The sequence below is a fragment of the Choloepus didactylus genome, chromosome 7, assembly GCF_015220235.1.
Source record: "Choloepus didactylus isolate mChoDid1 chromosome 7, mChoDid1.pri, whole genome shotgun sequence".
Taxonomy (NCBI): Eukaryota; Metazoa; Chordata; class Mammalia; order Pilosa; family Megalonychidae; genus Choloepus; species Choloepus didactylus.
The window spans coordinates 109,693,077-109,710,741 of NC_051313.1; the positions used below are offsets into that span (position 1 = coordinate 109,693,077).

The following is a 17,665-nucleotide window of genomic DNA, read 5'->3' on the forward strand; positions in this document are numbered from 1 at the left end:
ATAGATTATTATGGTCTGTTCTATCTGCTATGACCATTGTGAGGCTGTTTTAAAATTAATTAAAAAAAATTTTTTTTTAAATCTTCATTTTATTGAGATATATTCACATACCACACAGTCATACTAAACAAATCATACATTCGATTGTTCACAGTACCATTACGTAGTTGTACATTCATCACCTAAATCAATCCCTGACACCTTCATTAGCACACACACAAAAATAACAAGAATAATAATTAAAGTGAAAAAGAGTAATTAAAGTAAAAAAGAACACTGGGTACCTTTTTCTGTTTGTTTGTTTGTTTGTTTCCTTCCCCTATTTTTCTACTCATCCATCCATAAACTAGACAAAGGGGAGTGTGGTCCTTATGGCTTTCCCATAAAATTAATTTATAGAAACAAAAGTTAACATTTGCTGAGTATTTATTTAGTGCCAGGCACTGTTTAAAGTGCTTTACTAATTTATTCCTTATCTCATTTAATCCTGTTCTCCGTTTATGAGGTTGATTCTCTTATTATCTTCATTTTACAGCTGAGAAAGCTGAGGCACAGATTAAGTAACTTGCCCAAAGTCACATTGCAAGTGGCAACTTCAGAATTCATTCCTAGGCCCTGTGCTCCAGAGCCCGTGCTGTTGACCAAGGTGCTGGCGTGAAGCCTTAAAAGGTTTGCTAAAGTGGGTATTAATTTTAAGTAAGACACTAAAGCCAAATATCTCCTGAAGTAGTCACCATAACTAAACTGTTTTCACTTACCTGTGGGAAGGAGAATTTTAAGTTGAATATCTTCTTAAATATGGGAAAAATGATGATGTGAGATGACTGTAAATTTTTGACTATACTTATCTGAATACAGCTGTTTTGCTTCATTACCAATCGTCCATGGTAGGTAGAAATCACCTGAACTAGCAAAAGAACAACACATGTTTAGAAGGGGTCAGACTGACTTGATTTGTAGATTACCATTTAACAGCTATTTATAGAAAAATGCACCAGAGATTGAGCTGTGCAGCAGTTTGGAACTGATTGGTAATTGGCAATTGCTCTTTTGTCTTGTTAAATAATATTTGAGTGATAGTCAGCAGAAAGTTGTGCGAGGGAAGGAAAGCCAGGAGAAAGGGGCTTATTGGTCTTATAATTAGAATGTCACTTATAAGCGATGGTCAAGAAGTAAATGTACATTAACAACTGACGTTTATATAGGACCTGGAAGGAGTTATGGTATGTGGTTTTTGTTCTGGCATGTGTATTGTCAGAGAGAAGCTTGTCTTGTTTTTTTTATTTCCTGTTGAAATATGGTAAAGTACAAAGAGTAAGCTACGTTTAAGTTATGACAAGCACATAGATATAAATGTCGTGGCCTCCCTTCATGGAGTCAGTGATATTTTCCTCTTTCCTCTCTCCATTGTTTCTGCCCCTTTCCCTGTTTATTTGGAGATTCTTCTAAATGTTGATCAATATTATGGCTCTTAATGTACCTATCTTTTAAAACAGGGTTCTCAAAGTGTGGAGACCCTTTCAGGGGCTTTTTGAAGTCAGAACTATTTTCATTATATACTAAAACCTTATTAGCCTTTTCCACTCTCATTCTCTACACTTAACTGATTAAATGTAGAAGCAGATAGAATCCAATTATCTTGCAGACAAAATGTAAAACAAAACCATTATTTTCACTAAACATTTTTGTTGTTTTGGAAACTTTAGGTTTTTTTTCCATAAAAATATTGCTTATGTTAATCTGAAATTTATTTCTAAATATTAAAATTTTTGTTTTAATTTCTAATATGATTATAACCCATATAAACAAAAGTTCTTTAGGGTCTTCAGTAAATAATAAAAGTATAAAGGGATCCTAAGACCAAAAATTTTGAGACCTGCTCCCACAGGGTCAAAAGTTTGAACTAAAATTAGAGATTTAATTTAATATATGGTTCATGGGTTAGAATGTATATAGTTGATCATTAAATTAGAATTCAGGAAGTGCTACTATCCATTACATTATGATTAATATTATCAGATGATAAGACAGTATTTCTGAAAATGTTAACCATTTAGTGGACAAAAGGAACTCATATATACATCTTATTTCCCCTTTTATCCTTGCTTATAACAACTCATCTCAATTAAGATGAGTGAATAGAAATAAATGCTAATTTTGTTTTACTACTGGTGTGTCTCCTATTGGCAAGATTAAACAAATTTTGTAAATGTTGGTGGTTGGTAAGATATTGGCATTTATTTATAAATTGAGTGTGCCTGTTAGGCTTTTTACTTACTGTGTCCAAGCACAAAATGATCACATTAGGTGGGGCTCACTAGATTCACACTGAGAAGCACTGTGGTTTTTTTCTGCATCAGAACATTACAATGCCACGTGACACCTCCATCTGCTCTCTAGTGACTTCCTGATAGGTTGGGGTTGTGGCTCACAATCTAGAGAAGTGAAAAGTCTGCTCCTTTTTCCTAATTGTGCTAGAGGCTATGTTCCAGATTATAAGGAGCTGTGGAAATCTGGACTGAGAGGAGAAAAGAAGGTTTGGTTGGACATAGGAACACTTCCAACCTCTCCGATGACCTAGCTGATACATACCATACTTGGAATGTCTGATGTATTGGTTGTTCCAAATTTTGGAAAGAATCCTTCAGGACGTCCTTTTATTTTACATAATTAATTGAGCATCTGCTATGTGACAGGCTCTGTTCTAAGGGCTGATATATGTCAGTGAGCAAAACAAAACCACAAAGATCACTGTCCTCGGGGCTTACATGCTACCTTAAATTATAGTCTTTGAATCTTTTGCCCTCAGCACAGCTCCCTTTAGGGGAATTTCAAGAGTTGGTGGCCTCTGTGGATTTTGAACACTAACTAGTGTTTCTCAGTGGCTGAGTGCTGAGGATATAGTGGGAACAACTGGAATTTTGTGTGTTATTAAAAAAAAAAAATTATACCAAATGGTTTGGAATGTTTCAGGGGTTAGAATGCCCAATAAGGCAACAAAAATGGGATCATCCAGTTGTTCTTGTTGGGAAGATTTAATCTTGCTTATATTCAAAGTTAGTGTCAGTTTTCTCAAGAAACAACTTTATAAAGAATAAATACCAGAAGTTATGGTTTTACAGAGCAATCATGCATAAAATGCCCTTATACCACCCTATTATTAATATCTTACATTGGTGTGGAACATTTGTTACAATTGATGAAAGCACTTTTTTTAAAAATACAATTTTATTGAGATATATTTGCATACCATATAATCAATTCAAAGTATAAAATCAGTGGCTCACAGTATCATCACCTAGTTGATCGTTCATCACCATGATCAATTTTAGAACATTTTCATTACTCCAGAAAAAGAAATAAAAATTAAAAAGAAAACCCAAAACATCCCATACCCCTTAATCCCCCCTATTACTGACCCCTAATATTAGTGTGGTATATTTGTTACTGTTGATGAAAGAATATTAAGATATTATTGTCAGTTGTAGTCCATAGTTTGCAATAGGTACATTTTTCCCCAACACCACTCTATTATTAACTCCTTGTAATAGTGAGGTACATTTGTTCTAGTTCATGAAAGAACGTTTTTATATTTGTACAGTTAGTCACAGTCATCCACCACAAGATTCACAGTTTTATGCATTCCCATTTTTTAACCTCTAGATTTCCTTCTGTTGACCTATGTGACTCTGAACTTCCCTTTTCCACCACATTCACCCACAATTCAGCACTGTTATTTATACTCACAATAACATGCTACCATCACCTCTATCCATTCCCAAACATTTAAGTTCTACTTAGTTAAAAATTCTGCATCACTCCCCATTCTCTAACTTCATTCTATCTCCTGGTAGTCTACATTCTAGATTTTATGTCTATGAGTTTACATACTATAATTAATTCATATTAGTGAGATCATAAAATATTTATCCTTTTGTTTCTGACTCACTTCACTCAACATAATGTCCTAAAGGTTTATCCATATAGTCACGTGCTTCAGGACTTCATTCCTTCTTACTGCTGAATAATATTCCATCATCATACCACATTTTGTTTATCCATTCATCTGTTGATGGACACTTGGGTTGTTTTCTGTCTTTTGGCAATTGTGAATAATGCTGTTCTGAACATTGTATGCAAATGTCTGTTTGCATCCCTGCTTTCAGATCTTCTGGGTATATATACCAAATAGTGGGATTGCCAGGTTGTAAGGCAACTCTATACTTAGCTTTCTGAGGATCCACCAAACCTTCCTCCACAGTGGCTGGATCATTTTACATTCCAAACAGCAGTGAATAAGTGTTCCTATTTCTCTACATCCTCTTCAACACTTGCAGTTTCCTGTTTGTTTAATAATAGCAGCCACTCTAGTAGGTGTGAAATGATATCTCATTGTGGTTTTGATTTTGCATTTCCCTAATAGCAAGTGAAAAGGGAGCATCTTTTCATGAGCTTTTTAGCCATTTGTTTTTCCTCTTTGGAAAAATGTCTATTCATGTCTTTTGCCCATTTTAAAATTGGTTTGTTTGTCTTTTTATTGTTGAATGTAGGATTTCTTTATATATTCTGGATAACAAACCCTTATCAAATTTGTGGTTTCCAAATATTTTCTCCCATTGAGTTGGCTGCCTTTTCACCCTTTTCGACAAAGTCCTTCGAAACACAGAAATATTCAGTTTTGAGGAGGTCTGATTTATCTATTTTTTCTTTCATTACTTGTGCTTTTGGTGTAAGGTTTAAGAAACTACCACCTATCACTAGATCTTGAAGATGTTTCTCTACATTTTCTTCTAGGAGTTTTATGGTACTGGCTCTTATATTTTAGGTCTTCGATCTATGAAAGTTAATTTTTGTATAGGATGTGAGATAGGGGATCTTCTTTCATTCTTTTGGATATGGAAATCCAGTTCTTCCAGCTCAATTTATTGTAGAGACTGTTCTGTCCCAGTTGAGTGGATTGAGAGCCTTGTCAGAAATCAATTGACATTGATCTATTTCTGATTTCTCAATTTGATTCCATTGATCAGTGTGTCCATCTTTATGCCAGTACCATGCTATTTTGACCACTGTGGCTTTATAATATGCTTTAAAGTCAGGAAGTGTGAATGCTCCCACTTCATTCTTTTTTTCAAGTTGTTTTTGGCAATTCAAGGCCCCTTACCCTTCCAAATGAATTTGATAATTGGCTTTTCATTTATGCAAAAGCTGTTGGAATTTTAATTGGTATTGCATTGAATATGTAGATCAATTTGGGTAGAATTGACATCTTAATGCATTTAGCATTATAATTCATGAACACAGAATGTCTTCCCATTTATTTAGGTTATCTTTGATTTCTTTTAGCAATGTTTTGTAATTTTCTGTGTACAGGTCTTTTACATCCTTGGTTAAATTTATTCTTACATATTTGATTCTTTTAGTTGCTCTTGTAAGTTTTTTACTTGATTTCTTTTTTCCTTGAATCTTTTTCTTGATTTCTTTTTTCCTTGAATTGTTTTCTTTATCTCCTGAGATTTCTCATTACTAGTGTATAGAAACACTACTGATTTTTGCATGTTGATTCTTGTATCCCACCACTTTGCTGACCTTGTTTATAGCTCTAATAGGTTTTTTGTGATTTTCTATATATAGGATCATGTTATCTGCCAATAGTGAAAGTTTTGCTTCTTCCTTTCCAATTTGGATGCCTTTTATTTCTTTTTCTTGCCTAATTGCTCTAGCTAGAACTTCTAGCACAATGTGGAATAACAGTGGCAACAGTGGGTATCCTTGTCTTCTTCCAGATCTTAGAGGGAAAGCTTTCAGTCTTTCACCATAGAGTTCAATGTTAGCTGTGGGTTTTTCATATATGCCCTTTATCATGTTGAGGAAGTTTCCTTCTGTTCCTATCTGTCTAAGTGTTTTTATCAAGAAACAATGCTAGATTTTGTCAAATGCCTTTTCTGCATCAATTGAGATGATCATGAGGTTTTCTCCCCTTTGATTGGTTAATATGGTATATTATTTTAATTGGTTTTCTTGTGTTGAACCATCCTTGCATACGTGGGATAAAACCCACTTGATTGTGGAGTATAATTATTTTAATGTACTGTTGGATTTGGTTTGTCAGATATATGGTTTCCACACATTTTTCTCCCATTGTGTAGGTTGTCTTTTCACTTTCTTGGTAGTCCTTTGATACACAATCATTTTAAATTTTGATGAAGTCCATTGTATCTGTTTTTCTTTTGCTGCTATGCTTTTGGTATAAAAATCTGAAAATCCATTGCCTACTACAAGTTACTAAAGATATTTCCCTATTTTCTTATAAGAGTTTTATAGTATTAGCTCTTATATTTAGGTCACTAGTTTATTTTGAATTATCTTTTGTAAATGGTGAGAGGTAGGGGTCTATATTCATTCTTCTGCATGTGGATTTCCAGTTGGCTCAGCACCATTTATTGAAGAGACTGTTATTTTCCCATTGAATGGACTTGGCATCCTTGCTGAAAATCACATGACCGTATGTGTGGGTTTATCCCTGGACTCTCGGTTCTATTTCATTGATCTGTATTTCTGTCCTTATGGCAGTACCACACTGTTTTAATTACTATAGCTTTGTGTAGTAAGTTTTGAAATCAGAAACTATGAGTCTTCCAACTTTGTTCTTCTTTTTCAAGATTGTTTCGGCTATTCAAGGCCCCTTATAATTCCATATGAATTGTGGACAGCTTATCCATTTCTGCAAAAAAGTCTGCTAAAATTTTGAATGGGATTGCATTGAATTTGTAGATCATTTTAGGCAGTATTGACATCTTAAAAATATTAAGTTTTCCAATCCATGAACACAGATGTCTTTCCATTTATTTAAGTCTTTAATTTCTTTCAGCAATTTTTTGTAGTTTTCAGTGTACAAGTCTTTCACCTCCTCTTTAAGTTTCCTAACTGCAAAAAGAAATACCTTACAATGGGTTGGCTTAAACAATAGGAATTTATTAGCTCACAGGTTTGAAGCTAGGAGAACCCCAAAGTCAAGATGTATAAAAACCCAACTGACTTCTGCATGTTTATCTTGTAATCTGCAACTTTACTGGAATTGTTTATTAATTTTAGTAGCTTTCCTGTGGATTCTTGGGGGTTTTTCTCTATATAGGATCGTATCTTTTGTGAGTAGGGATAATTTGATTTCTTCCTTTACAATTTGGATGCCTTTTATTTCCTTCTCTTGCCTTATTGCTCTTGCTAAAACTTCCAGTTCCGTGTTGAATAGCAGTAGTGATAGCCAACATCTTTGTCTTGTTTTTGGTCTTAAGGGGAAGACTTTCAGTTTTTCACCATTGGGTTTTTCATAAAAGCTCTATATCATCTTGGGAAAGTTCTCTTTTATTCCTAGTTTTCTGAGTGTTTTTATCATGAGAGGATGTTGGGTTTTGTTAATTGCCTTTTTTGCATCAATTGAGATGATCATGTGTTTTGTTTCCTTTGTTCTATTAATGTGGTGTATTGCTTTGATTGATTTTCTTGTTGCACCATCCTTTCATTCCTGGAATAAATCCTACTTGCCATAGTGTTTAATACTTGTAATATACTGTTGGATTTGATTTGCCAGTATTTTGTTGAGAATTTTTGTATCTCTATCCATAAGGAACTTTGGTTTATAATTTTCTTTTCTTGTGCTGTCTTTATCTGGCTTTGGTATCAGGGAAATGCTGGCCTCATAGAATGTGTTTAATAGACTTTTATACAGAAAGAGATTACTTGACTCATTAGATTGAGTCATTTAATAATGGCTTCAAGGTTAACTAATGTGGCCATCAGATTCCTGCTCACTGGGTAGATGTCTATCTTATCACTCAGTAACTTCAGCCATTTCCAAGTACATACAATTGGGGGCACCATTAGAATAAGAATGGGAAAAGAAACATGACATTCAAAATGTGAATGATAAAAGTTTTCCTCTAAGGATAATTTTAATTTTGAAATACACTTTAATAGAAGCTTGTTTTTTATTGGGTGGCATTTGGGCCTTCCCTTCTTGGAAGGTGTGAAGGGAGTTTCCTAATCAGAATGCACCAAGTGGCTATTGTCTCTTCACCATTACTGTCTAACAGGCACCCCCATCCTTAGCTGTGCCTGGTATACCAAAGGCCAGAACATCTAAGGTCAAAACTCTCCAACAAATAAAACCCCAGTCCTCTGCAAAAGTGGAAGAGGCATAGTCACTTGATTGCTCAGGGCTGAGGAGGGGAATTCCGTGAGGATCGTTTTAAAGACATTCAATACAACTTCTTCTTTTTTTTCTTTTTCTTTTGTGGGAGTGGGGGATCCCCACATTTTTTAAAATTCAATTTTATTGAGATATATTCACATACCACAGAACCATCCAAAGTGTACAATCAGTTGTTCACAGTGCCATCATATAGTTGTGCATTCATCCACTCCAATCTATTTTTTGAACATTTTCCTTGTACCAGAAAAAGTGAAAATAAGAATAAAAAATAAAAGTAAAGAACATCCAAAACACCCCCCAGTCTATTTTTCATTTAATTTTTTGTCCCCATATTTCTACTCATCCGTCCATACACTAGATAAAGGGAGTGTGATCCATAAGGCTTTCACAATCACACTGTCATTTCTTGTAATGTAAGTTGCTATACAATCGACTTTGTACTGGGTTGCCGTTTGATAGTTTCAGGCATTTACTTCTAGCTATTCCAGTGCATTAAAACCTAAAAAGGGTTATCTATATAGTGCATAAGAATGCCTGCTGGAGTGACCTCTTGACGCCATTTGAAATCTCTCAGCCACTGAAACTCTTATTTCGTTTCATTTCGCATCCCTGTTTTGGTCAAGAAGATGTTCTTAATCCCATGATGTCGGGTCCAGATTCATCCCCAGGAGTCATATCCCATGTTGCTAGGGAGGTTTACACCCCCGGGAGTCAGATCCCACGTAGCAGGGAGGGCAATGAGTTCACCCGCCAAGTAGGGTTAGCTAGAGAGAGAGGACCACATCTGAGCAACAAAGAGGTACTCAGGGGGAAACTCTTAGGCACAATTATAAGCAAGTTTAGCCTCTCCTTTGCAGTGATGAGCTTGATAAGGGCAAATCCCTTGATAGAGGGCTCAGCACATCAAACTGCCAGTCCTCAATGTTTGTGAGAACATCACCAACAATCTAGATGAGGAAGCCTAACACCTCTGCATTTTCCCCCAGCTCCTCAGGGAGGCCCTGCATATAGATTTTATTCTCTGTGCAAATTACTTTGGGGATCCCCACATTTATCTCTCTTTTCAGAGGTATGTGGAGCCTCCACTTCATGAGCCTTTCCAGTTTCTGTTCTATACAGCTTGCTTCTTCTTTACTTCACTGTTCTGGTTTGCTAGAGCTGCCATTATGCAAAATACCAGAATTGGATTGGCTTTTATAAAGGGGGTTTATTTGGTTACAGATTTACAGTGCTAAGGCCATAAAAGTGTCCAAACTAAGGCATCAACAAGATGATACCTTGACTGAAGAATGGCTGATGGTGTCTGGAACACCTATTTCAGCTGGGAAGGCACGTGGCTGGAATCTGCTGGTACTTCGCTTCCGGGTTGTGTTTCAAAAAAATGGCTTTCTCCAAAATGTCTCTGGGTTTCTGTCTTCGCTCCTTTCTCTCAGCTCCTGTGCATCCTTGCTGCTTTCTTCCAGGGTGTTTCTCTCTAAGTATCTGGGGGTCCTCTCTTAGCTTTTCTGGGGCAAACCCTGGGTTTCTTCTCTTAGCTTAGCATCTCCAAACATCTTTCTGTCCACATCGCCAAGTGTCAGCAAGCATCCGTGTCGGCTCTTAGCTTCTCTATTAAATACTCCAGTGAACTAATGAAGACTACCCTGAATGAGCGGGGTCCACAGCTCCATGGAAATAATTCAGTCAGAGGTTCCACCCTAATCAACAGGCTAATTAGTCTGGCCCCACAAGATTGCATTAAAGAACATGGCTTTTTGGGGACACAATATATCCAAACCAGCACACTCACCTTGTGATAGGTAAGTTTTAGCAAGTTATTGTCTTACAGATAACATTCCTCTATTTACTTTCCAGCTTTCAAAATTGGGATGATACTTTTCATCTCTTGAAGTGTTGTTTCCCATTCTCTTTGTCCTTATGAATTTATGCCTTATTTATTCCTTTACTGTGATTTTTACTGGGGTTTTGAGAGAGAGAGAAGGTAAACATGTATATTCATTCTTCCATATTCTACTGGGATCCCAGTATTTAACAGATAATATCGAGTGTGTGCAACATATAAGTAATTGTGTTAGATATTAGGTTATTTCTCTAATTTAAAAATCCCTTCAAATTCTATTTCTAACGAGGTTTAGCAAATTCAATCATATTAGTGTTATTTACGTACTATTTTTTGAGCACCTTCTATCTGCTAGGCACTATACCATAAATTATTTCATTCAGTCATCACGTCAGCTCTGTGAGGCATATAGATATTATATCCCATATTAATGTATATATAAACAAATTCAGAAAAGTTAACTAAAAAATTTAAAGTCATACAGCTAGAAAAAGGTAATATTAGGTTTGAGAGAGGTTTTCAAAACAAATGCTTTCTATTATATATATCCATATCAACTATCTTTTGAATATTAGTGACTATGGTGTGTTTTTATCAGCAGAATACAGTAAATGATGAAAATGCTGTTTTTGTTTAATATAGTGATAATGTGCAGGATCTACTGTGGTAGATCCAGTAAAGGTAGGAGGCATTTAGATCAGCTAGAAGTTAAAGCAGTAAAAAAGGGGAGAAGCAATAGCAGTGGAAATGGGGAGGGTGACTAGGTTCAAGAAGCCCAAAGAGAATTTGAATCCATTCTCTTAAGTGAGCTAATGTAACAGAGAACCTAAAACAGGGTCTGGTATTCTCATTTCTTAATACAAATTAGTAGGTCTTGGTAACTGGCTTGTTTGTGACATGAATAAGAAGTTAAAGAGTTTATCAAGTTTTCAGTCAGGAAAACCAGGTGAAGGGGCATGTCATATCCAGGAATAGAGAGGTGATGAAATAAGGAGAGATTAGTAAATTTAAACAATATTACATATGGATTTCATGGTTGCTTAAAGATATGAACATCTGAAGCCACATTGCTTACCGGCAGGCAATATGTACTCTTATTTTCAACCCAGTCTTTAGTGTTTTTACATTTGTAATTTAAGGGTCATTCTTTTTTTTTTTCTTCCTCTTTACTTTTTAAAAGCAAATTCTCTAATTTTAATATTAGTGCACAAAGTGTTGTTGCAAATCAATTTTAAAAGACCAAGAACCCAGTGTAAAAGATATGAATCGATAGTTCAATAAAAAGGAAAAGAAAATCAATATTCACCACAATAAAGACATGCAAACCAATAAATTAAATATATATATTATTTTTCAATTGTCAGATTGAAAATTGTTTAAAAATTTTTCATTCCCCAGTAGTGGCAAGGATGAGGGGGAAACATGCACTCTCAAATACTCCTGGCATGGGTGAGGGAGACCCAGCAATTCATCTTCTATAAATTATCCTACAGACACAGTACATAAGTATGCCATGATATATGCACAAGAATATCCACTATTGCATTTTTTTATAATAATAAAACATTGAAAACAGTATAACTCTCCATTAGTAGGCAGGGGTACTTGTTAAATGAATTATGCAGTCTATACCATAGAATATGAAATCGTTTTAAAAAGAGTGAGGTAAAAAGCCAGACGTATGGGAAAATGTACAAGATACATTAAGTTAAACAAAAGAATGGTATGGTAGGATCTAAATTGTCTTAAAATTATGTTTCTAAATGGGTAATACACCCCTGGAAGGGTGTCCTAAAAGGATGCTCAGTTAACAGTAGTTACTTCTAGAGAGGTGACTAGGGATGGAGAGCAGAGGGAGAGTTTTATTCTTGCAATTTTTATTATCTGTACACATAGGGAAAACATGTATTTCTCGTTCTTTGCTAAGCCTAGAACTAATTCTGCTACCACAATTTTTTTAACATTTTATTACAGAAATTTTTGAACTTCATCAATATCCTCTCCTTGTTCTAATCCTGAATTATTTTGAAGCAAATGCTAAACAATTATATTATTTCATTCATATATATTTTATTATGTGTCTCTATAGAATACATTTCTGTTTAAAAAAACATATCAGTAATCATTACATGTAAAAAAATTGACAGTAATTTCTTAATATTACCAAATATCTAGTAGTCAGTGTTCAAATTTCCTGGTTTTTTTTTTAGTGTGCTTGTTTGAATCAGGTTCCATATAAAGTTCAAATGTTTCAGTTACTTGGTATGTTTCTTAAATATCTTTTCTATTGGCTTTCTCTCTCTCTACCACCCTCTCCATTCCCTGAAATTTATTCCCTGGTAAAAGAAACTGAGTCATTTATCCTTTAGAGTTTCCTGAATTTTGGTTACTGTATCCTGATGGTATCAGTTAACATTTATTATATTCCTTACTGTGTTTTCTGTAAATTGATATTTAAATTTGGAGATTAATTATAATTAGAACCAAGTTTTATTTTTTGGAAGAAATCCTTAAGTGTCGGTGTATATTTTCATCAGGAGGTACATAATGTCTGGTTTTGTCTTCTTGTAATGTTAGTAGTCATTGATGATCATTATCTAGGTCATTAATTCATGAGACTCATTCACAAATTGAACTATTAGTAGTGGCTCTGGAATGACATCTGCCATATTCTATAGTATTCAACATTTAGGCACAGATTATTTTAAATACTTTCTAATTTCCTATATTGTATGCAACTATTGCTATCAGTGTTTTTCTACTTTATCTTTGGACCCTTTCATTGTGGTTTGAAGTACTCTATTTGATTAAGTAGATCATCTTGTTTTCAAACTACAATTAAAGAATTACTTTTGCTCCTCAGTTTTCATCAGAATATTTTTTTCTCTTCTGGGGGTATGTAAAGGGAATGCTAAGCATAATATTAATAATTTGACAAAGAAGAAACTACAGTAGAAAGTTGTTTATTCAGTCTTTCATTCATCAGACTTTTTTGAGTACCTGCTATATTCTTGGCACCATGTCTGCTTCAGGTTGATGATATTATTATGTAATAACAGGTAATTACAGTGCCATGTGCTAGATGCTGAGTAAGGGAAAGTACAGAGTGCTCTGAGAGCACATAGCTGGTACAGCTAACCTAGTCTCAGAGAGTGGTAGAAGATTTCTTGGAGGAAGGATGTCAAGGATAAGTTAGAGTGAGTCAGGCTAAGGAAGGAGTGGGGCCCAGGGGAATAATGAAAACATTCTGTGAAGGGAGCATGTAAAAAGGCCCAGAAGTGAGAGAAGACAGTTTAAAATAGCTAGAGTGTAGTGGCAGAGTGAGGAAAGAGGGATGGGCTAGAGAGGTATCTAGGGTCAGACCATGAAAGATTTGATGAACCTTGTTAAGGAGTTTGGACTTGATCCTGAAGGCAGTGGGGAACAGTTGCAGCTTGAGCATGTCATATTAGGGTTTCAGGCTGAGTACAGGAAGACCTGTTAAAACTAAGTTACATGTGTACACCAACATTCATAGCAGCATTATTCACAGTTGCCACAAGGTGCAAACAACTCAAGTGTCCATCAACAGACGAATGGATAAGCAAAAGGTGATATATATATATATGTATACACACACACACACACACACACAGAATGGAATATTATTCAGCCAATGGAATATTATTCAGCCATATATAAGGGAATGAAGTTGTGATATATGGATGAGCCTTGAAAACATTATGCTAAGTGAAATAAGTTAGACACAATAGGACAATATGTTTCCACTTACATAAAATATCTAGAATAAGCAGCTTTATAGACAGACAGTAGATTAGAGATGACCAGCAACTGAGGGGAGTGGGGACATGGGTAATGATAACTTAATGGTACGGAATTCTTTTTGGGGTGATGACAAGGTTTTGGAAATAGGTAGTGATGAAGTCATGATAGTTATATGACATCGTGAATGTAATTACTGCCACTGAATTGTACACTTGAAATGGTTAAAATGAAAATTTTATATAATATATATTTTACAAAATGGAAATTTTTTAAAAAGATAAACTGGGGGGAAGTTGTGGTAATGTAGACTAGATTTGAGGGTGGTTTAAATTAGACTGAAGGCAATGGGAGTAGTTTTGTTCATTCTTTCAGAAAATAATGAGCGCCTGTGTTGTGTTGGGTGCTGTTGTTCCAGGAGCTTGGGCTACAACAGTAACCAAAATGAACAGAACTCCCTGCCCCTGTGGAGCTTATAGTCTAGGGGGATAAATATGTTAAAACATACTATGTTTAGATAGTGAGAATTACCAGGGAGAAAAATAAGTCTGGGAAGGAAATAAGGTAATGTTAAGTGGGAGAGGGAGTGGTTTTAAATATGACTGGCCAGGAAAGGCATCACTGAGAAGGTAACATTTGAGCACACATCTGAATGAAGTGAGGAAGCAAGCCATGGGGATGGCTGATGGATGAGCATTCTAAGCGGAAGAAACAGAATTGCATAGGTCTTGAGATGAGAGATTGCCTGGTGTGTTGGAGGAACAGAGAGGAGGTCAGGGTGGCTAAAAAGTGAGGGGGAGAATAATGGGAGATGAGGTCAGAGGGATAAGGGGGTCTTATCACATAGGGCCATATTGGTGATTGCAAAGATGTGATGGAGAAAAAGATTCAAGATTCATAAGGAAGAATCAACGGGATTATGGAATTGACTGGATGTAGGAGGTGGTGAAGAGGAAGGAGTCTTGACCACTAAGATAGGGAACACAGGAAAAAGAGGAGACTTGATTGGGTTGGAAGGAGAGTTCAGTTTTGGATATGCTGACATCACATTGTCAGTAGACTGATGAGCTTAGGAGAAAAATCTACAGTGGAGCTATAGATTTGGCAGTCATCAGAACATATGATTATCTATGCTTAACAAAGATTGACTGCTGTGATGTCATCATGGAACTGGTCTTTATTTTAAGATGTCAACAGCAATATGGTATTATTTGCCTTTTCTTTCTACTAGTGAACTCATAATATATGTGACAAAATTATTTTTTTCTTCATTAACCAGTTATCTCATAACATGAGCATTTTGACTTGGATCAAGGAAATAAAGCAGCTGGAGCACACAAGCTTAGATATCTATTATCATACAAATATCTTTTATTGCAAAGTAGGAAAGAGGTCATATTATGCATTATGAAGCAGGGAAAGTATCTCAACATAGAATGAGTTTTCCTTCGTTTCTGTTAGATCTATAATTAGGGACGGATTTGACTGTTCAGCAGACAGGAGAGTGCCTGAGTGATGAGCAACAATGCTAGGCTAGGTATGGAAGGAGCCCTTAGGATACTGAAAACTGCTCCCTTAGGATACAGAAGTTGCTTGTATGTACGTACATATACAAACGCAGACACATGATTCGTATTTTGTCCTTATTCTCCATCTTTATGTTATCTGCTGTATTGCTAGTTGATTTTAACCTAGTTAAATAGTATAGCAGCTGCCTCTATTGAAAGAGGAATCATCATAATATTGTGCTGGTAATATATGGTTTCAGGAGATTCATATACCATTGAATCCTGATTTACTGATGATCCACCTAAGTTTCTGCTATGCCTGGGTTACAGAGATGACAGACAAAGGGTTCCAGGTCTCAAGGACCTCATAGTCTAATCAAGTGGATAAAAGAAACCAAGGGTTACAGTCAGGCATGCCATAATATTGGGTGTGAAGGTATTATCGGAATACCAAGGGAGAGTTCCTCAAACTCCAGACTGAGTTAGGCAGACTTCTAAAAGAAAAGGTTAACTTCTGAATTCATGACTTTTTCATATATTGCCTATTTGATGTGTAATGCTTCCTTCGACCTTCTGTCCTTCTTTCTAAGCCCCTAGGAACATCTTGCTGAGGAGAGCTTTGTTTATAGGTCCCTAAATAACCTTCCTTGATCTTTGTCAGTATTCTGTAGAATATAATAGCCAGAGGGAAACAACTACAAGGTGAATTAATAGAAGGCAAATAGAATAAGCAGGTTCATATGAGTTTATTTTATGTAAATTTATAATTTAAAGTGATAATGCTATGTAAGAGGAGCTCAAAAGTAAAGTGGCTTTTATTCTGAAGAACAGCATTTCTGAAGTTTCTGTCACTTGTATACCACTTTCATGATTTTTGTCATACTCCATAATATCTGTAGAGTTACTTAATATTTTTCTGTATACCAAATTCCTTTTTTTGCTTGAAAATTCATGGTTTGGGGCTGTTTGTACCCCAGAAAAACATGTTCTTAAACTTAATCTATTCCTGTGGGTGTGAACACATTGATGAGGTTACTTCAGTTAAGGTGTGGCCCAACTCAGTTAGGATGGGCTCTTAATACTATTACTGGAATCCTTTATAAGTGGAATAAAATTCAGGCAGAAAAATAGAAAGCCACAGGAAGCAAGAAGCTGAAATTCAGCAGAACCCAAAAGAGAATGGAGAGACCAGGAGAGGCCACCATGCATGTTGCCATGTGACAGAACCAAGGACCGGGGATCACCAGCAGCCTGCCCCAGAATGCCAGTCTTCAGGAAGAAAGCATCTCCTTGACAACAGCTTGCTTTGGACTTTTCTCTTAGCCTCAAAACCATGAGCTAATAAATTCCCATTGTTTAAACCAATCTATTGCATGGTTCTTGCTTGCGCAGCCCAGGAAAACCAAAACAAAAACCTACTTAAACCTAAAAATATATCCATGGAATTACTGTTACTGTATAACATGCATTAAAATAATATATTACTTCTAAATTTATAAATATTTGTCCCTGGATAATTCTAGTTCTGTGTAAGATGGAGTAATCACAGTCTACCCAGTCTCTCCCACTAAATGCAGCTTAAAACATGGACAGAATGCATGGAGCAACAATTTGAAGACCCTGAAAAGTAAATAGTAGCAGGCAGATTAGAGAAGAAGACCAGAATTTGTAGTACCACTAATCCAGCTGTGAATTTCCCTTTCTATTTCTAGTATCTGACCTGGAATCTGGGCAGCCCAAAACCTGGAAGCGGGCACCAGATAAACCCTCTAGTTCTGTCTCAAATGGGAAAGGAGACTTCTAACGTTCAGAGAAAGTGGGGGAAATTCCCCCCTTTAAAAAATGTTCTCTGTTCTGTTGTGCCTCAGCCCCCAAGCAGTCTTGTGGTGGTGGTGGTGGTGGTATTGTTGGCAGCAGTGGTGGCCACAGCAGGGGCCCACAGATGCCTAAAACTCCGAGGGAGGGGAAGAGACAGTGGAGAGGAAGGAACTCAAAAAGTGAACCTGTATTTGCCCTTGGGAAGACTGTTGCTGCAAAGGAGAGGCTAGGCCTCCCTATAATTGTGCCTAAGAGCCTCCTCCAGAGTGCCTCTTTGTTGCTCAAATGTGGCCCTCTCTCTCTAGCTAAGCCAACTTGGCAGGTGAAATCACTGCCCTCCCCCTTTCGTGGGATCAGACACCCAGGGTAGTGAATCTCCCTAGCAATGTGGAATATGACTCCCAGGGAGGAATGTAGACCGGGCATCGTGGGATGGAGAACATCTTCTTGACCAAAAGGGGGATGTGAAAGGAAATGAAATAAGCTTCAGTGGCAGAGAGATTCCAAAAGGAGCCGAGAGGTCACTCT

General features: G+C 36.2%; 2 protein-coding genes across 3 annotated transcripts in view; both read left to right on the forward strand.

Moving 5' to 3' along the window:
* Positions 1 to 17,665, forward strand: part of MED20 (mediator complex subunit 20) — a 63,819-nt gene that overhangs the window by 42,142 nt on the left and 4,012 nt on the right. Inside the window, exon 8 of one of the 2 annotated variants that reach the window (XR_005217770.1) lies at positions 536 to 679. The gene's annotated coding sequence lies outside the window, so the exon portion shown is untranslated. Of the gene's footprint in view, positions 1 to 535; positions 1,487 to 17,665 lie in introns of those variants that run through there. The other variant, XR_005217769.1, reaches the window with a different exon arrangement.
* Positions 1 to 17,665, forward strand: part of USP49 (ubiquitin specific peptidase 49) — a 106,347-nt gene that overhangs the window by 18,220 nt on the left and 70,462 nt on the right.